Below are 26,972 nucleotides of genomic sequence, written 5' to 3'. Positions count from 1 at the left end.
TGGAAAATCTATTCACAATTGTGCATTTTCTTTTACTTGAATATAATAACCAAAATCAATTTTATTTATTTATTTATTTATTTATTTAAATACCTTAATGTACTCATGTACAGATGAATCTGAAGTAAACAGATTCCAAACTGTGTTCGAAAGGATTGAATGCCAAACATCGCCCTGTGGTACACCCCTGGCAATCATTATGTGTGTGTGTGTGTGTGTGTGTGAGAGAGAGAGAGGTGGGGGTGAGTGAGGAGGGTGTCAAGATCTAAACTTTTTCATCAACAAGTGTTTCGTAAATAATGTTGTTATAGTTTTATGGGTGTTTTCCTATTTTTCGTGTGTTTTGAGTTTATTGTGTTTAAATCCACATGCAGAACCACTTGACACAGATATTAGTTTCATTTCACGATTAGCAAGCATTACAAAAATGAATAGGTAAATAAATTAAACTATACGTAAATTAGAAGCTTGCAAATAAATGAAATAAAATGAAAATAAAATATAAACCATTTTCGTCTCAGCTTTAATTTAGAATCTGTAGTCTTTGTATATTCTAGAAGCACGAAGCTTCATGATTGAAGGAAAAGCGCATTCCATGTATTCCTGTTCTATTTAAATAATAATAAGTTTTCCTTTACCAAAAACAGACTTGATCGAAAGTTGTCTTGAATAATAAAGTCTTAAATAAAACCAACTTCCTATGCTAGGAAAAAAATTTCAGAGGATTCTGTTGCTTATTTTGACTATCGTAATAAACCGGAAAAAGATAGATACCCGTCAAACGAAATTCTGCAGCAAGAGTTAATCTTCTCAATTTACAACTGAATCAATCTACATGTACTACAAATCACAACGGTATTCACTGAACCATTTTTATAGGTCCCGCTGGAAATCAGTCAACTTGGGTGAATTATTGATTATTCCTTCTCTTCCCATTGGCTCGATAATTTTTGGATAAATTGTTTTATTTCAAATTTAAAAAAAATACAAACAGCATTGGAAGCTAGCTTAATAGACACTGCCTACACAATTCGTGTTCTACAGATAACAACAAATCCCCCCACCCCCGGCTCACGAGAACGCCTCTGATTGGTCAGGATTGATCAACATATGAATACATATGACCAGATTCTTATTTCTTTTTCTTTCAGGTATAAACTTTGTAGGTAGATATGAACAAATGTTGACAAATTATGTTGTCACTCACCCTACAAAAAGATGGAGGTAAAAGTTGGTGAGACAGGATGAAACCTACGTGTTTTTGTAACAATTCCTTTGACATATATATATATATATATATATATATATATATATATATATATATATATATATATATATATATATATATATATATACATATATGTATAATCCCCCACAATCAAGGGGGGGGGGGAGGATAGAATACTATACGTGGATCTTAACAATTTTATACTGATCCCTTTGGACACGATTTACTGAGTAACGCGATCCACTTACAGCAATAAGTCTCTCTACGTCAACCCCGACCCCCGCATTATCCGGTTTCGAAAATACAGAGAACCTTTGCATTGACACATATACACATATAGACACCTCTGAAAAACATTTATCAAACTATTTAAAGGTCTATATATCTAACTGAACAATATAAGTATTTTTAATTTGTTTAGATTCAATGTCAGAATTAATACTAATGTGCGTACTTAAAAACACAATTATGTGTCATTCAAATGTACGTTTTATAATATTTCCTTATTTTTAAACGATTTGTACTAATAAGAAGAAATACTAAATACTAAATATAATGCACTGTTATATTATATGTGAAATATGTATTATACTTGTACATTTATTATGTTCTTCAGGTGACCTTATTTGTAAGACTCATAAGTGAGTCCAAATCGGTTATCATTACGATAATGATTAATATTAAAGGTTCGTTCTGGAAATTACATTCACACACCTGTGTGCCAGTGATACTGTTCAGCTAAGTTAGCTGATATGTGTGTCGGCTTTTGTAAACAAGCACGTCTAGGTATGAAATGCTGTGCACTTATCTAGTCTTATGGCAGTCAATGATTTCATGCCTGAATGTTCTTACTGGTATTGCAACGGTAAATGCACTGCAGCGCTGTCATAGAAACAATGACGAAACCTGTCAGAGTGCACCTCAGTATAAATCGAGTATGCTATATTGCAGGTTGTTTCCTCTAGAGACGGAGAGACCGAGGTTTAATATAGATGTCACTTTCTCAAACGTATTGCAAGAGACAGGTATATTTGGATGGAAAAAGTGATACATGCATAGTTAAATTACGTAAGTAGTCTTTTTCATACTTTACACTCAGTGATGATTTATTTACAGAATTATCAGATAAATAGTATTTTCATGTACAAGATGAACGGTAAAAGATGAACACACACACACACACACACACACACACACACACACACACACAACACTATCTATCGATCTCTCTATCAATATATGGAAGTTTATATTATATATACAGAGAGAGAGAGAGAGAGATAGAGAGAGAGAGAGAGAGAGCAAGTTTGGGGAATTTAGTAACATATATTTATAGTTTGCTAGTGAGCATACTGAAACTTTCAAACTGCATCATTAGAGAGTACAGACATAATTTTCATTGGCCAACCATCTACATGTCAATCTCGTAATTTCACGAAACTATCCAAGAATATCGTTTCACAGGAATAAATAAATAAATAATTTATATTTAAATAATCTTTGCTTTGCATAAAAATTGTCGCAAACTAATGGCGGATCCATAAATATCGTCTAAGTGAAAGGGGTGCGTTTAAGGGTGGCGGCGGTGAGTCTAAGGGTGGGGGGTGGGTGCGCGCAAAATAAGTGGACACAACGCTTGGTGGGGATCAGGGGTTAAAACTCCAGAGATCTTGATTTTAAGCTATTCAAGGATATACTTTTTATCATCTTATATATATATATATATATATATATATATATATATATATATATATATATATATATATATATATATATATATATATAAAATTCCTGATGCGACCTATTTAAGAATTGACACTGATTTTCAAGCCACACCTCAGATGTGTATTAAATTTAGCACAGATTAATTAGCAAAGAGATTCGACTTTCTAGGCCTTAGCATTGAATCTTTAAGGATTGCCAGATATGATGATGAATCTACTCATTTAATGTGCTTATACGGATTCTAGATGATCTTATTCACTGTTTGTAAATAACGCATGTACGGTCAAACAGTATGCAAAGTTGATACCGATCATTGGCACGTACTCGACAACTTTGTAAGAGACAAGTATATTTGGCTGGAAAAAGAGGTACATGCATGACTGAAGTACGTAAGTAGACATTTTTAGACTTTTCAATCAGTGAAACGTTATCTGCAGAATTATCTGATAATATACACATACACACAAAACTATATATATATATATATATATATATATATATATATATATATATATATATATATATATATATATATATATATATGTATGTATATTGTAATGGGGCTCTCGTTGACTACCTTAGGTTGGGGTGGGGCGCTCCCAGTATTATCTTTAATTATTACAGAAGACCCACCCTGGCTCGATTTTTTAGAAATTGAAGTAGTGATAGAGATGCAAAGCTCCGAGCCCCCAGTCAGCGATGCCGACAGTTAAATTACTGAATACACAAAAGGTGAAATTCAAACAAACAACAAATCCTTCCTCAAATGAAATTCAATATTCAAAACCCTATCATTCGTCTTTCACTCGACCAAGTGATGGCCTATTTCATCATCTGACTTAGTGTGATATATTTTCCTTCTGTCCTGTGTTTCTACTCATCTCATGATCTGTAGTATTTCTTGACTGGTACCCAGTACACCTTCAGTCCAACAACCACTTCCTTCGCCCTTCACTTCCTCCACTTGCGTTCTGTCTCCCAGAGACTCGGGACCAACTGTACCAGGGTATTTCCCTTCCCTACAGTTCCTCCGGTCCCTAAAAGTTTCCTTTCCGAAGCTCCTTTGTAATTCCCAGAATAACAATGTTTCCCGCCGACTTCCTTATGTAATTCCCGCAAGATGGTTTAGAGACTACTGACGTTAAGTTTCAAAACACAATATTTAAATTTGCGATTCCAATGGTGGCCACGCCTTGCTCAATTCCGAGTGGATGTCGATTCACCCATGGTCTACATAATTAGCAGACATTGCCCCCTCCCCGGCAGTCTGTCAAGGGTGGATTTACAACCCTCACTTGATGTTCTTTTGAGCCCAAACCGGCAATTCCTGCCACTTATCTGTGAATCGCATTCAGCAGAATAAGGCGCCAATAACAAGTTCCTAAGGCCATGTTATATACAACTGGCTTGCTCTCCGTCTTTGATGTCGGCTTACACTCGCAACATTTATGAATCGAATAATTAGCCTCAGGGTCTAGCATATACATGTTGCAATCTGGCTATTGTTCCGTACTTATAACGTGACAACCCCCCCCCCCCACGCTTGAGAATGAAGTCGGGATTTTATTCTCCCAAATTTACTCCAAATGCAAAGGTGCGTTACACACGCAATAAAAGAAAAAATCATAGCGACGCTACACGCTTGCTATACGGACACGAATATACACACAACATACGGTTATTTACAGGGCGATCTATGCCATTTCAGCGCTCCTAGTCATGAAATCAGCGCCTACGTTCTCTGTTCCTTTCACGTATCTGATCTGCAACTGGTACTGCTCTAAGAACAGCTACCATCGCATCAAGCGTCCATTCGACAATTTCGCCTGCGTGAGATAGGCGAGGGGTTGGTGGTCAATTTCCAATATGAACTTGCGTCCGTACAAGTACCGCTCGAACCGTGATATTCCGAATACGATTCCGAGGCATTCCCTCTGGAGTAGTTCTTCTCGGCAGCAGACAATTTCCGACTGCCGTACGCGACATATATCGACTTCCGTGCGACGACGTGGGTTTTATCGGTCCGATTAAGTCCATCGCGACGCGTCGAAATGGTTCATCGAAAAGGTGGGTGGGGGGTTTACTCCCCAAGGGAACGAGTCGATGATCCATTCTCGGTGCCATTCTTTGAAACCTGTCACAGAAGAGACAGAACCGCTTGACATCTCCCTGGACCTTCGGCCAGTAAAATTCTTTGATAAGACGGTCACGCGTCTTGGCAATTCCCATGTGTCCTCCAATGAGACTTTCGTGCACGAGTTTTAACACTTCGCCTTGCTTTTCTTTCAGCACGACGACTTGCTTAAAGTGTTCGCTGCCTTTCCTGGCGTGGCGATACAAGATCCCCTTCTTGTACGCAAACTTCACCACGCCATTCGGAGTTTCCTTCTCCGTTTCCTCTGTAGCGTATTTGTGCAACTGGACCAGAGTTGCGTCCTCCTGCTGAAGCTCTCTCAATTCGGCAGGAAGTACGTTACTGACCGGTGTCGACGTAACGTCCATCGGAGTCGGTTTCGTCTGTCGACGTTTGGACCTGGTTTCCACAGCACACACCGGCATCGGTGTGTAGGTTTCGGGGTTCGGTTGTGGTAACACATAACGACATCCCAGTATGACGTCATGTGACAGTCCAGCCAAGCACGCAGCTTCAATTTGCCCCTTCACGTACGGTGAATCGAGGTCAATGACAGCCACTGGCAACGAGTCACGCGTGCTGTTCGCGTACTGGACTTCAATTACCTCCCCTGCGTAGTCCTCAGGCTTCACGTATTTCTTGTCGACAAGGGCTGGAACGCTACACCCAGTGTCGTACAAGATGGTGACACATTCTCCGTTGACAGTTGCAGACGCAAGGTTTGCTGGTTTACAGCTTGCTTCCGGCTCGCACTCCTTTCTAGCAACGGCATTCACCGAGTCTGCCTGCCCCTGGGACAGTTCCTGGCAAAATTCCCCGGGTGCTTGCAGTTGAAGCACGTCGGTGGCCCTCGCCGACCTGCAAGTCCGGTTTTCGTGGGTGAGGCCTGTCCAGGCCTATGGGTGGCATCCTTACCTGAGGATCCCCCTCCGACCATCCCGTCGCCCTGACGGTTACGGACAACCGGCATTCCCTCCCCCACACGGTGCGACTCAGTGGGTCGGGGTCCGTCCGAGACCCCGGAACCTCCACTCATTGAGCAGACATTGCCCCCTCCCCGGCAGCCTGTCAAGGGTGGATTTACAACCCTCACTTGATGTTCTTTTGAGCCAAAACCGGTAATTCCTGCCACTTACCTGTGAATCGCATTCAGCAGAATAAGGCGCCAGTAACAAATTCCTAAGGCCATGTTATATACAACTGGCTTCCTCTCCGTCTTTGATGTCGGCTTACACTCGCAACATTCATGAATCGAATAATTAGCCCCAGGGTCAAGCATATACATGTTGCAATCTGGCTATTGTTCCGTACTTATAACGTAGCACACATTATATATATATATATATATATATATATATATATATATATATATATATATATATATATATATATATATATATATATATATATATATATATATATATATATAGAGAGAGAGAGAGAGAGAGAGAGAGAGAGAGAGATTAAGTACGTGAAAGTTCATAGTATATGCTTGTTGTTTTGTTGTTTATATAGTAGTACATAATATAATGCAGATTTCTGAATTTTATAGTACTTTCAAAGAGACGGAGGAACGTAGTTTTATGAAGGTAAATATATATCATTGTTGGATCAAAGGCGGCGGGTAGAGGGAGGTATATAAGCAACTAGGCAAGAGTTCTGTGGGACTCCATCAGCTTCTGTATTCTACGTGTTAGATGGGTGTCACTCTGAACCATCTAACTGTAACGAACATTTGCTCTAGGAAACATTCCGATTGTTTCGAGCTCATTTCACCACCCTTCCCAGACCCTAAATAAACACAGCCCTTTGAATCCGTGCCTGCAGACCTTTCGCTACATAAAAGATAATAAAACAACACATTTCTTCTAAATGGAATAAAATAATTATGTGAATGCTATTAAAGATTTTAAGCAAAACATTTGGTTTTGCAGTTTTAATTCAAGTCTAAAACTGACACAGATCACTAAAGTTAGGAACCGACCAATTTATCTTTTGGTGGTGGGCATGCACGGCGTTTGGGGGTGGCAAGTGGGGCGACCTCCCCAGGCCCCGCTCTTGAGGGGGCCCCGCGCTTCAGGCCTAAGATCGTTCTTATGACTTTGTCAAGCAATATTCTCCGGTAAATTGGAAACGCTGATACAGGTCGCACGTATTGTTCTTAATTCGTGTCTTCATGTTATTTGAAAAATGACAATAATAGTCAGTTTATTAGGCCAAAGACATTGTCGTCATGTTATTATTTCGATTAAAAAAACCGTTGTCCACAAACAGGATTTTTAAAAAATGAATAATGAAAAAACTAAATTCGTGCGCCAAATCGCGAAAGTTGATCTAGTCTAGACATAATCAGTGTTTGCAGTAGCATACCAATCGAGATACCGATACTCTGGCCCCGCGCGGTCATGGTCGGCCCTAGGCTTCGCGTACTCTTAACGCCGCCTCTGGTGGTAGGGAACGGGCGGGGTGGAACTTTGGTTCTAATGAAGTTTTTTTTTTGTTTTTCCTTAGGACAAATCAGAGCAGGATTTCTTCAAGCTAATTATAATCATTTTTGTTTTCAGACAAATTTCAGCGTCTCCTTTGTACTAGATGATCCGGTGTATTGAGTCGTGATGGTTATCAATGACGATCTATGTCGATATACTCTGCATTCGGCAGGTGGGTACCGGATAAAGTTTCCGTTCCATAGAAAAGCAAATTGAAATCTTCGGGAATGTGCTTTAAACTTGTCCGAATGGCTCTTCTTTTACTTAATTTTGTCTTTCTGAGTTTTATATACAGATTTCGTACTGTGGCTGTCTTTAAAAACAAAGAAATAGAAAATCATCGTCAGTCTTCAGATCATTAGTAATAAGAAATTACCGTGTGCTCATATGCACTTTGTTTTATAAAAAATAAAATGTTGGGGTCATTAAATTGTATTGTATCCCATACGAGACTTAAAAAATTAATGTTTACATTTAAGTAGTCCAGAGCTGAATTATTACTATGGTGCATAAACGTTATTGTATATCTGTTGGGGTTTTTGTTTGTTTTCGTTAAAAAATTTAAAAAAGACTGGAGTTGACCAGAATGTTAGTGACCAGGGCTTTTACAGCTTAGTTTTAGAGCATTTCAATGATAAAATCAGCATAGGCTAATGAATATGCATACCGCCCATCTTCCCGGTCTATGACCACGCATGACAAGTCCACCCTTATCGGATAGAGAAGACGATATTCAGAATGATCTCGTTTTATTTATGGTTATACGGCAGTAACTTCGTTCAGTTTGCGGCTGTTTATTCATTATGACAGAATCAGTGAAATAACACATTAAAACAGGAGAAAAAAGAAACGGGAAGCTGAAGACAACACTAACTACTTAATGGTGTTTCATTCCTCGTGGAATCAATCATAAGCTCTGCAATTTTAGTATCCCCAGATATATCTTAAAAAGTGTGGAATCAGTAAGTAAAATTGAACAGATCAGTACACCATATTATGTATGCTGAATCACATTTTAATGAAATATTGTTTGGTTTCCATATTTGGGAATCGCATACAGTGAGCTCTCATCTACATTTCTTTTGTGCGTGGGTACATCACACACATCGTTGTTTAGACGCAAATAAACGTTTAAAGTTAAAACGTAACTTTTTTATTATTTCCATTTGCGAATTTGGGATATAGTTGTCAATTTAAAATATGAGGCGCCGTAACGGACAAAAGCTGGTCCAATGGGAAAGTTGCCGTTGCAATTTCGATGTCGTATGTCGAGAAATCCGATGGATCAAACTGCATGTCCATTTTCTAGATCGAGGTGTTAGATTTTGTATGTTTAATTATACAGTGGTGGTTTAAAGTAATATTTCCTATTACGACGTTTAACAGTGTATATTTTGAATTACACAGCGGTGGTTTTAATTTCAATATCATATGTCGAGGATCCCTAATTCACACGATGACTGTAACTGTTTGTGATGAAAGTTCCATTTCATATGGCGAGTATTTAGATGTCATCTGTTGAATTTTCACAGCAACGAGAAGCAGCCTTCTTATTTAAAAACAACGCTTTCCGTTCACAAGAGCGACCTCTAGCTAAGAAACTCATAGTAATTCTCGACCTGTGAATGGTAACTTTCAAACTGTAAATGCATGAAATGTAATGCCGCCTCATATTTGAATACACGAATGATGTACCATAATACTCGATATTATTTTGAATTGTTAAAGTGGACATTGTGAAATGTTCCTTTAACACCAACACATCATTTCTCCATATAAAAATACAATTCTGACAAGCACAATAAAATGTCCAACCATCGCTCTTTAATTCAACAGATACAATTTAAAAACTCAAGGTAAGAAATGGAACTCTGAGCACAATCAATGTGATTTAACATGTTTCAACAACTGCCCTGTAATTCAGAAGATACAATCTAAAAACTAGACGTTGGACATCGAATTTTCAACCAGTACTGTGTAATTCAACAGATTAAATCTAAATACTCAACATATGAAATGGAACTTTCAACATAAACTCTTTGAACCAATACTTAAATTAAAATTCCCGACGTATGACATTGAAATGTCTACACCCGCCGTGTAATTCAAACCACACAATCGAAAACCTCGACATAGAAAATATAACTTTCAGCCACTACTGATTAATTTAACATATACAATCTAAAGTTTCGACCTAGAAAATGGAACTTTAAGGACAAGCATTTTTGATACAACACGTGAAATTGGAATTTTGGACATATGACATTAAAATTCCAATGGCAACGTTCTGATTGGACCAGCTTTTGTCCGCTACGGCGCCTCATATTAAAACTACTTTTTCCGTGCAACACACCATATTCAAAATATGCCCCTGTTCGAACTGAATGATGTAACATTAATATCATCGCGTAACATGATCCCGATGACAATTTTCTTTACTGATGCACCTTTAGAGGCGCCAGGGGGACAGGTTCTTTAGTGGCGCCGCTAGACTGCAATTGACAACAGCTTTTATGTTAGTTATCAACCACGTCCCTACCCGCCTCCCAGATATGTTTTATGAAGCAGCAGAGAGGGCAAACAACCTCTAATTGGTTCACTCGTATTTTCGCAAAATAAGCCTTCTTGGAAAATCGCAAAAAACCCCAAAAAATCGCGATATCCAGCGTAAGACAACCCTGTCAACGACGAATTGGCTTACCCGTCTATCGCTGATAGTTTTTTCTAATCGCGATACATCGAAGGAAAATACACGATCGTGTCGGTGCCAAGTTGAGAGTACGTCCTCTCTGTTGCTATTATCCAAAAATTGTATCAAGACCGACTCGATATCGTGCTCGAGGATCGTGTAAGTTTATTGTTATAAATCCATGCGGGGATAACTGATCCTGACTAAATAAATTTCTAAATTTAATTATGTCCATATCTCTGCTACACCAGGTTTGATGAATATTTCGTAACGTGTGAGTATCAACTCCGTTAAACACAGCAAGAATATTACAATTATCCCTGATCACTTTTGGTATTTGTGTATACCGCTGGGTTACATAAATCACATTGGTGTTTTTGTGCCTGCCTCTGGAAGATATCCTAGCTGGATTTGATTGTTTATCAAGCATTACATCATCTTACACGACTAAATTGTTAATAAACCCATCAATATCATCAACACTCGGCGCTTCATCGATATCAGTGATAAATTCAACAACATCGTCTCCGTTTTCGTTTAACGATCTTGCGTTTTCATTAAAATCTTTAAGTACATCATAACAACGCTGATCATCAACTGATGGCGCTACCAAATACAACTTATCCCACTTCATCCACTTCATTATCAAATTGAGTAGCAGTTGTGTTTTGCCATTTCCAGATGGACCTATGATAATCATACGAACAGAATTTGGTAGCGCAGCATGATGGTTGACTGGTTCTCGTTTTCTTGTTGCAGAAAAGTCAGTGATTTCCATGTTATAGAAATATATAAAAAGAATATGGATTTATATTGTGTGAAATGCAGGACACGTACCCAAACAGGTGATCTAACAACCATTACAACAAAAATAACAGATCAGCGGTTACCGGTAAGTGTCAATGATGCAGTACAAAGAAATTTAAATTTATTCCCTCACAAAGTCAGATAATATTATTTAAAAAAAGAGGAGGTGATATTGCAGCAAAATTAGGAAAATTACCAGGGACTCCGTGGGCTAAATACCCAGGAGAAAAACATATAGGATATAATTTCTGTGGTCCAGGAACCCGACTCGATATCAGACTTGACAACCAAGACCAACCAAAACCAGGTGAGTATCCGATAAATGCTATTGATAAAGCGTGTCATGCTCATGATGTAGCTTATAAAAGTAAAGACCTGCAGCATAAGCATATCGCAGATGTAAAATTAATTCATGCGCTAAATTCCATTACGAATCAATCCTTCAAGGAATCATTGGCTAATTGGTTAGTAAGATCCGCGATAAAAGGTAAATTAGCGCTAGGTGATGGTAATTAATTATAATGGAATCGATTTATTATTCCCCAAGAGGATATTGGAAAGGTAAAGCAGCGATTAGTAAACTCGCTGAAGCAGCAAAAGTTACACGTGTTACTGCTAAAAAGTGGTTATCCAAACAAGCAATATGGCAAATTTATATACCGCCTACTAAACATATTCAATTTGCACATTTTGATGTTGGAGTTCCTAATGAAGTTCATCAAGCTGATATATTATTTCTACCACATGATACCGTTGAAATCCAAAGACGTCAAATAACATACAAGTACGCGCAAACGGTAGTTGATGTTGCAAGTAGATACAAAGAAGCAGAACCGTTGTCAACAAAGACAGCAACTGAAGTAGCTTCTGTGTTTAAACGAATTTATCAACGTGGACACTTGCAATGGCCACAGCTGTTACAAGTTGAACCTGGCAAAGAATTTCAGGTGCAGTATCGTCCTTGATGAAGCAACAGAACGTCACCATCAGACGAGGACATACTGCAATTCACCGTGATCAGGGAATTGTTGAACGATTTAATCGAACACTTGCTGAGCGGTTATTTGGATATCAATACGCGAAGGAATTTATTCAAGACAAGAGATCTCGTGAATGGGTTGCAAGATTACTAAATGTGATAACCGCGTTAAATAATGAGATTACTCGAACAACCAACATGAAACCCATTAGCGCAGTCACAAAAAACGTATACCCGTACAACGACGTGATTTTCAACACAGCAAGTGCTGGGCAATGACACTGTAAGATGTTTATATGAGCCCGGTGAACTTGAAGGTGGTAAACAAAGAGCGACTGATCTTATTTGGAGCATCACGGCACACAAGATATCTAACATAACAAGATCCTCGGGTAGACCAGCAATCTACAGACTGGATTCAACTGCTCCTCAGCGTGGATTTACACGTGAACAATTACAAGTAATTCCCGAAGACACACAATTACCGCCCAGATCACTTAAGTAGCACCCCAACTTCGATTACACTCAAGACAGGTCAACATCGTATTTTCTTGTGTATGACCACGGCTGTTATCTTTTCTGTCCACTGTAAATTGTCTTGGATTATTACTCGAGTACTGCCATAACATTATACAATTGCAACTTGCACAGTGATTATTCTGCTGCTGATTTAGCGCGTTGATAAATTCAACGTCGAGATCAAAGTTACGTTTTTTTGTCGTGTTCCCTTTCCTTTATTCGCTGATTCATATAAAACCTCTCCGGTTAATGTTTTTACTACCACTGGAAATTTTAATTTAGTCGATAACTCAGCGACATCGTTTATTGACGCTCCGGTATCCTTGACCGATTCAGCCCACTTCGCTATTTTTTTACGTCGCAGATCGGTTAAACCGTTTCCCCGTTTCGCATTTTTAAAATGTTCTGTTATTCGTTCGACTACACAATTCAACTTTGAAAATCTCATCCGGGCAAGATCATTAATGTTAGGTCTTTCATTTAGTTGATAAATTCCATAAATAACCGCAGTCACAGGATACGATCGAGCGTAAAATAGTCTGTCAATCCCAGTTAACATTCCTTGTTTGGAATCTTTACTTAATACAGCAGTTTTTCCATTAGCAAGGACAGGATCACGTTTGTCACGGATAATCCACGTATCGGAATCTGCTTGCACAATAAACTGTATTCTGAGAAGATGTTTCTGATGAGGGTAATCGATAATCGCTTTCGCACGTGTATCATTAATTGTAGCATCAATGACAGAGTCGTCGCGTATAATTTTGAATGTAGACCACACGTGAGATGCTCCATCATCATGAAATTCTTTTTTGGCATCTCTGATAATATCAATCAGATCAGACAGAGCTCGCCTCCGTGAATCAGGGGTTAGTCTGTCAAGATTGAATCTAGAAGCTTTCCAGGGCTTGATTGCAGATAATCTCTCAAACTCATCCATATATAATTAAGACAAACATTTAAATAAAAAATATATATAATGAATCAAGTGCGAAATCAGTGTAAATGGCTCATGGTGGGTTCATTGACTCCTTGTAACAAATCCTGTATAAAAGAATTTTGCGGACAACATTTGCAGTGCGTTCGTAATGGTAGCTTATGGACCAATACCATGTCTGCGATGTGGTGTCGGAGTCCGGGAAAAGACGCAGTTATGTGCTCGTTGTGGTGGTAAGCAATACAGGGAACTTAAAAGATATTATGATAAAAAAAGAATGATAGTGACAGAGTTATAAAACGTGAAGAGGATTATTTAAATAAGTTTTCAGACAAATTATGATTTAGACAAATAATATTAAATATAATGGAGCAAAAAGAATTTGTCAGACATCCTATCATCAAGGATTATGAAGAGGCTCGTGATGGTACCATCAGACACTGTAGGTTGAAAAAACCAGTTGGTTTTTTTAACAATCACGGTTGTCTTAGATTTACTGTTGGGAGGGAGAAGGTGTATCTCTGTCATCGTTTCGTGTACGAGTGTTCTTTGGAGAGATCAAAGACGGTCTTGTGATCGATCACATCAACAATATAAAAACCGATAATTCTTTATCCAATCTGAGAGCTGTCACGCAAAGTCAGAATTGTAAGTCTGGTAATACTGGCTGTAATGATAATAGCCCCAAGGCAGTTGTATCCATAAATTTAGATACTGGCGAAGAAAAAATATTTCAATCAATGTATGCAGCTGGGAAATATTTTTGCATTTGCATGCCTTCAGTACGAAAAGTCGCAGAAAATATATATAAATCCGCATTCTCAAAGAAACATAAACAAAAATTTATTTTCAAATCTCATTGAGAGAGAACTAATATGTAGTTACTTTATTATATTTATTTAATTTCTTTTTGGTCAGAAATTCCTATTTACATACTACTTCTTTTTCGACCTGAAACAAGGGAGATAATTCTGTAACGTAGCTTTCTCCATAGTTGTAGTCGTAATTAACTATCTAGGTCGTAATTAATTAATTAACTATCTACATCGTAATTAATTAATTAACTATCTACTTCGTAATTAAGAATTTTTACTTACAAACAGAAAAATAACTACGGTTACACATTGGACAACAGTGAGTTATTTTTAGATCCGTTAGAGAAATATACAGTGTATTTTTTCGGTTATTTTTAGATCGGTTGCAGAAATATACAACGTATTTTTTTGGAAACAGTCGGAGGTATGGATTAATGTTATTTTATCAGTGCAGAAATTAGTAATTTTAATCTGCACTGTCTTTATTACACTTCTCATGGGGTAACTACATAATAATTTTCAAATCATATACCAGTAGATTAGAGCCATGGCGCAGTTGTTGAGAAGCTGATTCTCGTTCTGAAGTCAGCGATTCGAATCTCGTAACATGCATATTGTCGATGGTACCGATTCATAGGGTTTTTCTATATATAGTGGGGCGCCAGCAGCCCGTGTACATCTCTCATCACGTCAAATACGTGGTGAGTGCGTCTTTTGACTTACCCCGGGATTTGATCTGGGTGTGTGTGTGTGTGTGTGTGTGTGTGTGTGTGTACACGAATGCATTTCGCTCCCAAAATAAACAGTAGCGTGGATGAATAAGCTCTAAGTCACATGAGTACCCACAAAAATAACATTCAGAAAGAATGCGGCCAAAACGAAACGGTCATGGGGTGCAAGAAAGGTTCCAAAAAAAAGACAAATATCTCCCATGAATGATAAATGTTTACATAACTACAAAGTTTATTTTTGGTCTAAAATATTTTTCTTTTAAATGTATAATATTCGATATATATATATATATATATATATATATATATATATATATATATATATATATATATATATATATATATATATATATATATATATATATATATATAATGAATTACGAAAATATTAATGATGTAATTGTTGCTATTCAAAAATTAGAACTTGACGGTATAAATTTATCTGATGAATTAAATCCCGACAAAAATTGTTTCTGATTTTGAAACACTGCAGGAGGCTAAACATGAAGGAAGATATATTTTGCCATCTCAGTATAGATTTATAAAGAAGATTCAGACGGCTGTGTCAATCACTAGCCACAGTAGAAGAAACGCGGATAAAGGAATTTGTTTCGTTGTCTCGTGCAATTGAAAAAATTAGATCACAATTATCTCTTGAATATGAAGCAAAGAAGATAATTAATGCTCGTGTGAGGCAACTAAGAAAAATTATGTCAGATCGTGAAGAGATCGAAAACGAAAGTTAGACTCGTTGATTTCCATCAAGTAAGTACGTGGAAATGAAATCGAAAGTAAAAAATAAATTTCTGATTATACTACATATTTCAGTAAAATATTATATTTTTTTTTCACTGACAATATTATATATATTTTTTTGTTTATCAATGAAAATTGCTGGATTTGCACGATTTTTACTATTAAATACCCTATAAGAATTAGCAAATCGAATGATTTCCTTGATTTTTACTAGCAAATACCCTATCAGAATTAGCAAATCGAATGATTTCCATGATTTTTACTAGCAAATACCCTATCAGAATTAGCAAATCAGTGGATGTGCACAAAATATATATAAATGAAATATTTTCCCTGTTGCCCGTGCACAAAAAATCAAATTATTATACTTTTTTTGAGAAATCAGTCGATGCACACGATTTTGACTACCTAAATACCCTTCAGAATTGAAAAATTCGACAGATTTTCAGTAAAAAATATTTTTTTTAATAATTCTGAGCGACATGCAGTAAAAAATTATCCACCTTGACTGTCAGGAGAATTATTTTTCTTTTTTACTGTTTTCTTGAATCGTAGATTTAAAACTGTTAACAGTTTCACGATTTCACAATTAAAGTAATATTTACTGTTTTATTTCTCAAATCCAACAAGTGGCCTAATTGGTCTGTTAGTTTGAAATTTATTCTTGATAACAGTGGATTATGGCACCGTAGATAGACCGGATTGATCGGTACTTGCACAATCAAAAATCCACGTGGATCTTTTGGCGTGAATGAATAAAGAATGAATCCTTGCTGGGCTTGATTTGAATTGTTGTGTCCGTGTTGTAGCTGTTGTCAATCACATCAAACACAAGATTGACCACGACCACTGGGGTTATATTTACGATTTCCGGGGAGACATGTCGTCCTTGCCCTTGTGGATCATTATTGTGCCGGAGAATAGTTGCCGCTGGCAGGGTTTCTTTGTACCGTGAAAGTATATCAGGAAAGTTTTCGTTGATCACACAATTGACTGAATTTCTTAATTCGGGTGCGTTATACCCGGGAAATTAAATATTTGGCAGCGTAGCTTCTGTTATTTTGTATTCAGTTAAAAATCGTTGTTTGTGGTCTAACTTTTCAATATTAATTATTACTTGAATTACTCGCTGGTTAATATATTCCATGTCGGATACGAGCTGATTTAATATTTCTACGTGTTTGATGATTTTGCCGCGTAAAGTTATATTAAAAAGATGTTCTTGGAAACGCTGCCGTAGTCACTGTAGTTGTGTTTTATGTTCTTGATTGATAATTTTAAAGTATTCAGTGATACGATTTAGGTCAATGAGTACACCTCTTTCACTAACTCCTCCTCCTTCGGGAATTCGCTTAATAACAAAAGTCCACCGCATATCGTCCTTACCGTAGAAAACAAAATCACTACTCAACCATGATTCTCTTATATCGAGTAGATGTTGTTTGTATGATGGGGAAATTTCGTGGTACGATTGTTTGTCCGTGATATAGTCGGACGTTTTTGGTTCTAGTGGTATCGGTGGCGCCGGAGGTTGAATTTCAGGCCATCCTAACACTGTTCTGATCGAACTCTGATATATATTCACGGCGTAGTCCGGAGAGTTTATCTCAACTGCGGAAGACAGCGTTGGTTCGTGAGCTGTTATTGCTATTTTGGATTCTTTCCCGGTGATATTTTTTATTCGATATTGTAATTCCTCAGTGATTTCTTCGAGTTGATAGCTTCCGGTTGGTATTCCAACAACGTTCCAGTCGGGTGTACCATCGGGTCGGTTTTTATTTGCAAACACAAACGAATTATTTGCTGCCAATCCACCAAATGATTTTGAGCTGATATTGGGCCAGCAGTGGTATACTTGCAACTGTGCTAGCGCGATCTCGCTTACCGGAATCGCAGTTGGAAAATTAATACTGAATTCAGGCTTGGTTGAGCTCACTGTTATCATTGTGGTCCTTAATGGAGTTGCATTTGCGGCTATCTGCTGAAGTAATTCTGTCATTATTCATTTTCGTTGTTTTCAAATGGTGGGACTCGGACTGCTTGCAGTCTGCGTATGTCTTAAGCATTGACGCAAATTCGGAATCTGATATTGTTTCATCGTTGAGGCTTGATGATATCAGCGACGATAATTTTGAGTTGTTCTTGAAACTGATGTGAAGTTTGTGGCATGTACACCTCCCATAGTTACTTTACAGTATATAGCTAGTGAAATACCATTAGTCGGCTAGGAAGAAAAGCTAGCCACCTAACGCAGTAGTCATACAGGTTCAAGGCAAGTAGAATATCTCAAAAACTGCCTGGATGGCAACTATTTTGAATGGCATCAAGCTATTTAGCACACTATGTTTCGCAGAATAATCACCTAGGGAAAGGGCTTGTGCTTTCACTGTGAGCATCACTCTTTGCAAAATAAAATGACCTTTAAACGTGATCAGTGCAGGTACAGATTTTGTGTTGGGGTGCACAATCGTCCTTTACAATAAACTGCCACTGACTTGTCAGGTCAAGTAAAAAATATTCTTATTTTTTGTTTTAATATGGCTAATAAATAATAAGCGACTTTTTGGCCTCATTGGTGTATTGTTTTTTTCACTGATTTTTTATATTAGGTAGTTAATAAATTCGAGCATAAAACTGTCCGTTGCACCCGTATAAAAATATACATTGGGTGTTGACTACTTATTGCTATGGCAATATCTTACGCCAAAAAGTTCAAAATGGATAAGCTGGAGCCATCATAGGATGAGCAGCTGGAGAGATTGTAGAGTGAGCTGAAGTAATTGTATGGTGAGCTGTAGTAAACGTAATCGTTGGGTGAGCTGGAGCAATTGTAGGGTGAGCTGGAGTAATTGTAGGGTGAGCTGGAGCAATTGTAGGGTGAGCTGGAGTAATTGTAGGGTGAGCTGGAGAAGGCGAGATGGAGAGAATTTAGTGCTGGATGGAGTAGTTGTAGGGTTCACTTGGGGACACATATGGGTAGCTTGAGAGATCTTATAATGAGCTCGAGTATTCGTACGGTGAACTGGAGTAATCATAGGATGAGCTAGAGAAGACAAACTGGAGAGATCATAAAGCGAACTGGAATACTCGTAGGGTGTGGGGAATCGTGGAAGTGATCAATTCATAAAATAAATAAGTTTTTAACATGGCTTGTTTTCTCGTGTCTGTCTTAAGTTTGAAGGAAGTAACCCCACGAATAAAGGTTGGTCATATAATATCTCCATCAGATTTTTTTACCGATTTTGACTAGTAAACATGAAAGATGCCAACAAATTACATATGAACAAAACCTACATCAAATATATATGGTTACCTGGAATAATATACTTTAATTTTCATTCTTGCCACAGGTTTGAGTCGCCTCATTATGATTTCTGATTTAGCTGTCTTACGATAGAATCATAAAGTTCAATTTTCATATTTTCGTGTCATCATTTAGTTGCAGTTCGAACACATTTTATAGCTAGAATAGTACTACATTTAGTTGTAATAGTTGCAAAGTATAAGGTCTAGACAACTTCAATTTGAAAGCAACAAAATGGCATTTTTCGCTGAAGTTTATTATGTTCGCCGTAAGATATTTATGTGATATGGCTTGCATTGTGTTGGTAGACTATTTAATGTTCAATGGTTGTAGGGGGAAGATTTAATCTAGCTTCATAAAATAATATTTTTATGATGAGATAAAAATATATCCTGGCTCGAAAGAAAATCATAAGCCCCCTTCTTCAAGATTAAACGGTCGGTCCTTTAATTACACTGTTGGATTTTAAGAACGAATTTCATGCAGAAAATTTGCAACGCTTATAGTTGACTTGTTTGATCTGTTCTAGCTGAAACGACAGTGTCAGGACAAGAAGTAAAATCGTTTGCAACTTTGTATCACCATTGACAGTTTGAAATCTCACGTAAGATCTGAATTTCGGAAACCTACTAAAATGATCCTTAATACGAACGCTTACTTGTCATATATAGTATTGATAATATTCAAATGAATAATTTTCGGTAACTGACTTTTTGTTAGAAAATGACCCGTGAATTAGCCACATGAATGCAATTAATTGATAAAGTGGTTTTCATTTTGTTTTTCTTTGTCTTTTGGTTTCCATCTTTTCGAAAACTTTAAAACAATCCATTTCATTTTGTTATTTTTACAATATTTAAGACTTAAACGATTCAAACGGTAATTATTCTTTGACGAGCTTATATGAATATGTTTCCGCGCACATGTACTTTTGTATCTTCAACACGGCGATGTTCCTAAAGTTTTATTTTGTAAGTTTCCCATGCATTATCGCCTATAACATTGAAACGTTTATAAAAGTTCTTATATTAAATATAATAAACTCAAAGTCTTTGAGTTCTAATTGGAGAAGCAAGAGATGGCACGATCTTGTTGTTTTCTTTTTGTCTATGCCTTCTCAAGGCAAAGTAAAGGGGGTCAATACAATACACAACTGGAATTAACAAGCAACCATAAAGCCACCCATATATGCCCACCATATCCAGCGTTTAATGGTCATTTTAACAATTTTTATTTTGAGAACCCCAGTGTGAATCCTAGCACCATGTTCTCCATTGGGGGATAATTACCTTTCAATGTACTAAATTATTTGCTGAGAGTATTGTTCCATAACTTGTATGAAGTAAGGCTTGGTTTGATTATATATGCGTCTTTAATTTTATGATATTTGCAATCTAGAGACAGACTTGTATGATGTCATCCATTTTGGCAACAAGCTTGTCACCAGAAATGTTGAGCTGCAAGAGAAACCAAGGAAACGTGGTAAATCTAAATATCGAAAGGATTGCCGAATTCGATGCGTAGGATTAATTTTTTTATGGAGGAGTCTAATCTTTCTAAATGAAATGTGAGTTTAGATGATAGAATCATTAACAGAAAACATTGGCAACGTTATACTCAGTCCCGCCAATAAAAACAACTAAATACAAAAGCGAAACAAAAGAGATATTACAAATCTGTATTCATATGCTCTCGTCATAAATCACGGGCCAAATACATACTTAACATATATTTAGGTGTTCAAGACAGGTTATAAACACAATCTCGTAATCGTACAAGTTTGTAATTCTGCTAGGGGTTTGTGGGTTGAAATCTGATTTATCAATCTCGATCTTAATCCATATTTTCCGATTAGTTTATCGTTGTCGTTCAAACAGTCTGACGCCGCTGTTGATATTCCCTTGCTTATTCGAAGGGATGATGTTGGCGATTTGTTCCTTTTGGGTTCTTATACGTGATGATAAATAAAAACCTTCTAGACTATAAGGACTAAATCAGTTTCTGCGATGATCAGATTTCGTTGACTTCGTGGTTGCTATAAACCACGAATTTAAAATAAAATATACAAAGAATGATCATAATGTGTAAACCTTTGTCCCCTTTAAGTCTTTACCATTCCTCGAATTTAAGCAGCCACAGAAACGTCTTCCCTTTGTAAAAGCACGAAAATTGGACCCGCGCGCGAGGGCACACACACACACGCACGCATGCACTCACAAAAGTAAATAATTCAGTGAATTTCGGAGAGCATGTTAACATTTATTTTACATTAACTTTCAGAAATTCCTTAAAAACAACATTTTATACTTTAAAGAAGAATGTACGAAAAGACCCAAGTAAACCGAATATGTCAAGCTACTGGCAACAGAGAACCAGCCCGTGTGTTTAAAACTATATACGTCACTGGTATTTTCATCTATCTTTTTTTTTATCAGGTATGGAAATAATAATTTTATGTTAGTACGTCTTTATATGTTAAGATAATTTAAGAAAAGTATCCAAAAATATTATATTTATTTCATCCAATCAAACGTTTCACGTATAGTCTGCCGCTTGATTTAACCAATCAAATAATATTTAAGTTGAAACGTCAGGACGCACATCTATCATATTGATTTGTCTGAAACGAAAATTAAAAAAGAAGAAGAAAATAATTGTAAAAGTTAATCAGAGAGCAAAATAGGAAGAAAAAATTAAATGTTTTGGTATGGGGGAGAGAAATCGTAGCTATTTATTTTTTCAGAACATTCAAGCCTATCAATTTCTTTCCATAATGGGTTGCAGCAGAGTACATTCGGAATCAAAAGGCATTGAATAAGGTAATAAAATTGAAAATTTTATCATATACTTGATAAACCAAGGCTAGACTGAAGCAGATAAAGACGAACTGTCCAGAAGAAATAAAAATGTACCTTTCTATAGTTGCTGATTGAAACGGTCGCTGGAAATTTTGGACTTAGATTTAATAGCCGGTGCTGGAAAAAATCGATAAAACACTGTGTTGTTTCTAGATTAGTTAATTATACAAACAACTACGGTTATTCTACTTTGCATATCAAAACCTTACCATAATATGAAAATGTTACGTTACCTGGCAATCACGATAAATTTTGAAGGCCACAGGGGACCAGTAACTTCGATCTGTCCAAACTTAAGACTCTGCTATGTACCGGCTTACTTCGAACGCGCAACACGTATAGCTAAGAGGTTTAGAAAAATTTATTACGACTGGCATATCAAGTGTTTTATTTTTGCATAACTTCATGACTAGTAAATGGGAACAACTGATCATGCTTATTTATGCAAAAGGCGTGTGCATAAAATAATGTTCGACAAGATTTGCATGCGTCGTTTAGTTTTGCAGGAAGATATTTCTCGTACAATCTTTTTGGCATCGGGTCTTATAAAATTCAAAGAAAAATTGTATTTTTAAGGATTTACTCAGGATTAATTCCGTTTCAAGAAGTCAAGCGTAAGACGTGTGGCGTGTTTTGATACAATAGTCGTAACGATGGTTCACCTTCAAATTGTTGTTCAGGTGTGTTGGTGTCCATGGTTATTTGTGAGAAATGGATTCTTTCTCAGAACTCAAATGGACCAGCGTCACCAAAACGTGTAAGTGGTGATTTTTAACTCAGACAACGTCACCAAAACGTATAAGTGGTGTTTTTTTTTTAACCACACCGTATTCCTGACGTTACTCAAACGTGCCAAAGTATTGAAGTTTGGACTTTCAAATGTTCGTCAGTATTTTTCTAATCCATTTTGTTAACTGACTGAACTTGTATATTTTTTAAGATGTAAGCAAAACCTGATTTTTATAAATATTTCTGATTACAGATATGGATATTCGTTTTGGTTCAACTGTTCAATTTTCTGATCAGGAACTGACAATATGGACTGCCCTACAAGGTAATTATTTTATATGAGATATGTTTGATCAGTTCAAGGATGTAACATGCTAATATTTATGAACGGCAAGCGACTGGAGGTCATGCAACATGTTGAGGGTCACAAATGCAATATTTCTGTAGGCATAATTACTTGTTTTCCAACATAGCTTTTCTCACTGAAAGGGAACCCGTATTAAGTCCAAAGTGGTGTTAATTTTGATCTCAGATCTAAAACAATGCGGTAAATAACCTTCAAACTGAATATTTTAATTGCTATGGAAGCAGTAAAAAAAAGCTTTTTAAATAACGATAAATAAACATTGTTTTGTACGTTTTATAAAGAACTTCTCAACTTTATGCAGCTAATTTTCTTTTAAAAAATAAACGCTATCTCCGTCTGAAGGGTGAACCTTCGAGGTTCGAACCATACATATGTACACTGGCAGTGGAAAACATTCGCGTCGTGTGTATCTACTTCCACACACCCTGCACAAGATAAGTTTTTTGGATGCCAACACAATTAAAGATTAAAGAATGAACCAGAAGAGACAATATTTGACTTCTTGAGGAAATGAGTTTCATTTCAAATATGACAATCTATTTTAAGGAATTTTTAAATGTTTTTTTTGTACCTTTAATGTTAATTTTACTTGCCTTGTACAGACTTTTAAAATCGTTACCTTTTATTTATTATTTTGTATTAATTTGTTACTTTTCTTTTGAATAGATTATTATAGTTTTCTTTTATTGCAATTTTGTATATTTAATTTTGTAAAAATTTAATTTTAATTAACACCATATAGCCATTCTGGTTAATGCCGTTAAACCCCATTTCAAACATATATGATGTCGACCATTTCACATGGCACGAATGTTAGGCATTCACGAGTTAACTACTTTTCCATTTAGCTTCGTGAACTGATCAGAGGTGGTAGAATGTAAAGAGGCATTATCTACCAAAAATTGTTTTATTTTTTGAGAACAATTGAAGCCAAATGTTGCAAAGATAACAAAAGAAAAGTGACAACCAGGTCGAATCACCTTTTCAGTATTTTAAATCTTAGTAACTAAAATGGCAGATGTCATTTTTAAATTTGCAAACTAAATGTTTCGTGTGCATTCGAGATCCATACACGCATAACGGGAAGGTTCCACTCACGACGTTCTAAATTGGAACTGCCTCTTCCTTGGGAACAACCTCTGATGTGTCTCAACGTTAGCCACTTTCATGCATATGGTTAACCTATCACGTGAACGGACAACGTGTTGAAAACTAACGTCACTGTGCATATAAAAAATAAAACATTGTTTTATTATAAATCGATTCTCAAACTACCTTCCGTAAACAATATATTTCTTTCAGCTTGATTATATTTGGGCGGCAAGAAGTAACATCCAATACAATAGTAGAGTGATATATTATTTTTTTTTCAGCAGAAAACCAGCAGTTGCGGATTCCCTTGTCCTGTAGGATATATCAACAAAACCGCATCAGATGTTTTCTTCTAGGTGGACATTTTGCCTGTTGCAGCTGCGCAGAGCAATTGATCTTCTGGCCCATCTGTTTGACTTTAGTTAAAAATAGATATCGCATCTACCTGAATCCATGAAATTAGACAGAAAGTAAGAAGAAATACGATCAGATGAAGGAGGTGTATGAGTCCAGTCATGAACAGTTTCTGGGAATTTGTGTGAACTGAAGATCGCGTGCGTCATAAATATTGTCAGACATTAATCAATAAATATCGCAATATGTGATTGTTATTGAAGGCTATGAAACTGAAATCACGATACCAAAGGAATTTTAACAGTCATTAAAATACTGTGATTATATAATTATATATTAATCTTTGCTAATCCGTCTTTGAGATAGATGCATCTACTGCAGTGGTTGCATATGCTATGTTGTGCGATAACTGCGACAGTCTTCATCATGCACGTCCTACTTTGATTTCGTCTGTAGACTTGGTTAGTTTGACATTCATATTTAGCTTTAAAATGTATCACATATTTTTACACAAGGAAAGTTTCTATAATGTAGCACACATATTTGTCAGGTTAGACAGATTTTTGTTGTTGTGATAGATGGTGCGTATATAAACGTTTCGTAACTGAAGCGTCACATATTCAAGGCATACATGCAAATTTATTGAGAGAATTGAAGATTTTTTAATTGTTTTATTGCATTAGGTTAAATTCTTATTACTGAAATTGTGATCTGTTATGTTAATTCTGGGCAAGGAGGAACGTTTTATGTATTTCTAGCCCCGATGTTTACCATGGTATATTTAATATATTATCTTAACATACTGTTTTATTTAAAATGTTGCTTTAAGGCATGTATTGCATGTAAAACAGAAGCATGAAAGTGTACTCAATATGTTACCATGCTTAAATAGATATATGAATAGTACATGAGTGTATATTATTTTTGTAAAGTTTTAATCGACACTAGTCAGCTTATTCAGGCCTTAAATATAAACTCGAAACTAAGGTCGAATGTCCTGTTTGTTATCGTTTTGGTTTTATAACATTTAGAACCCATGGAAAATTCTAATTAAAATGTTTACAAAGTGATGTCAAGCTTGGACATATCAAGTAGAATATATATATATATATATATATATATATATATATATATATATATAGAGAGAGAGAGAGAGAGAGAGAGAGAGAGAGAGAGAGAGAGGGAGAAACATACATACATACATGCGGATATGGTGCACGTATTATGTTTTTGATGGACATATTAATTTAAATTGTACCACATGCTTTTGATTACATAATTGCAATATATATATATATATATATATATATATATATATATATATATATATATATATATATATATATATATTGCAATTATGTAACAAAAGCAATCAAAAACATAATACGTTATATGCTTGCATCAGTTACGAAACGAATATCTCTACATCCACACATTCTCCTTTAAAAATTTGACCTTATGAAAGAGTTTCGCCTGTCATGCGGGGGGGAAATAGATGAAATATATTATTGTCGGTGTGCGGTAAGAAGTTGCTGATGCTTGTGGTTACAGAAAGTCTGTTTAAATATACAATCACTGGTAAAGTAAACAGTCCTTCAAGGAGGTATACATTCACTAACTTGTACAAATAACTATTAAAAAAACTAAATAAAAAACAAAAATAATAGATTAAAAAATATCGAATGTTTGGATGGCTCAAGCAGCAGAGAGGGTGAACCCACCTCATTTTAGAAGGTCCATTTTGGAAAGCTAAGGCTTTTACGAAAATGAAAAAAATTACACCGATAACGTGAAACCGAAGCTTCTAACTTTCCGAGAGTCTCTCCGAGTGTCTCTCTTACGGGTGAGGTTTTTTTTGTTACTTTTTTTTTCGCTCGAGTGTTTTTTCAAGTATACACGGCGTTTACTGCGATGACGCTTATCTGTGGTCGCACCCCATCTGCTGCTATCTCTCATCCAAAAATGTTATCAAGGCCTATACGATATCGTGATCGGGGGTCATGTAACTTTATTGTTATACATCCATGCGGGGTTGACTGAGCCTGACTAAATAAATTTCTAAATTTAATTATATCCATGTCTCCGTTACACCAAGTCTGATGAATATTTCTTAGCGTATGTGTATCAACTCCATTAAATACAGCAAGACTATTACAGTTATCCCTGATCTCTTTAGGTATTTGTGTGTATCGTTGAGTAACATAGATCACATTTGTGTTTTTGTGTCTTGCGCGCGAGAATATCCGAGCTGGATTTGACTGTTTGTCTAGCATTACATCGTCGTATACAACTAAATTATTAATAAACCTATCAAGGTCATCTACTGACGGTGATTCATTAATATCAGTAATAAATTCAATAACGTCTTGTTTAACAACTTTGCATTTTCATTAAAAGCCGTAAGTACCTCATAACACCGCTGATCAGCTACAAATGGTGCAACTAAATACAATTTATCC

At 36.3% G+C, this 26,972-nt stretch overlaps 1 long non-coding RNA gene across 1 annotated transcript; it reads left to right on the top strand.

Moving 5' to 3' along the window:
- Positions 1-2,182: 2,182 nt before the first annotated feature.
- Positions 2,183-25,438, top strand: LOC149782510 (uncharacterized). Its single transcript, XR_016414605.1, has 4 exons — positions 2,183-2,296; positions 7,652-7,748; positions 22,954-23,025; positions 24,441-25,438. It is a non-coding gene; the product is annotated as an uncharacterized LOC149782510 (long non-coding RNA).
- Positions 25,439-26,972: the final 1,534 nt, after the last annotated feature.

Source organism: Sinohyriopsis cumingii, chromosome 15 (genome assembly GCF_028554795.1).
Source record: "Sinohyriopsis cumingii isolate HCF-2022 chromosome 15, ASM2855479v2, whole genome shotgun sequence".
Classification (NCBI taxonomy): domain Eukaryota; kingdom Metazoa; phylum Mollusca; class Bivalvia; order Unionida; family Unionidae; genus Sinohyriopsis; species Sinohyriopsis cumingii.
The sequence above is the reverse complement of the archived record's forward strand: the minus strand, read 5'-3'. Positions and strand labels throughout refer to the sequence as shown.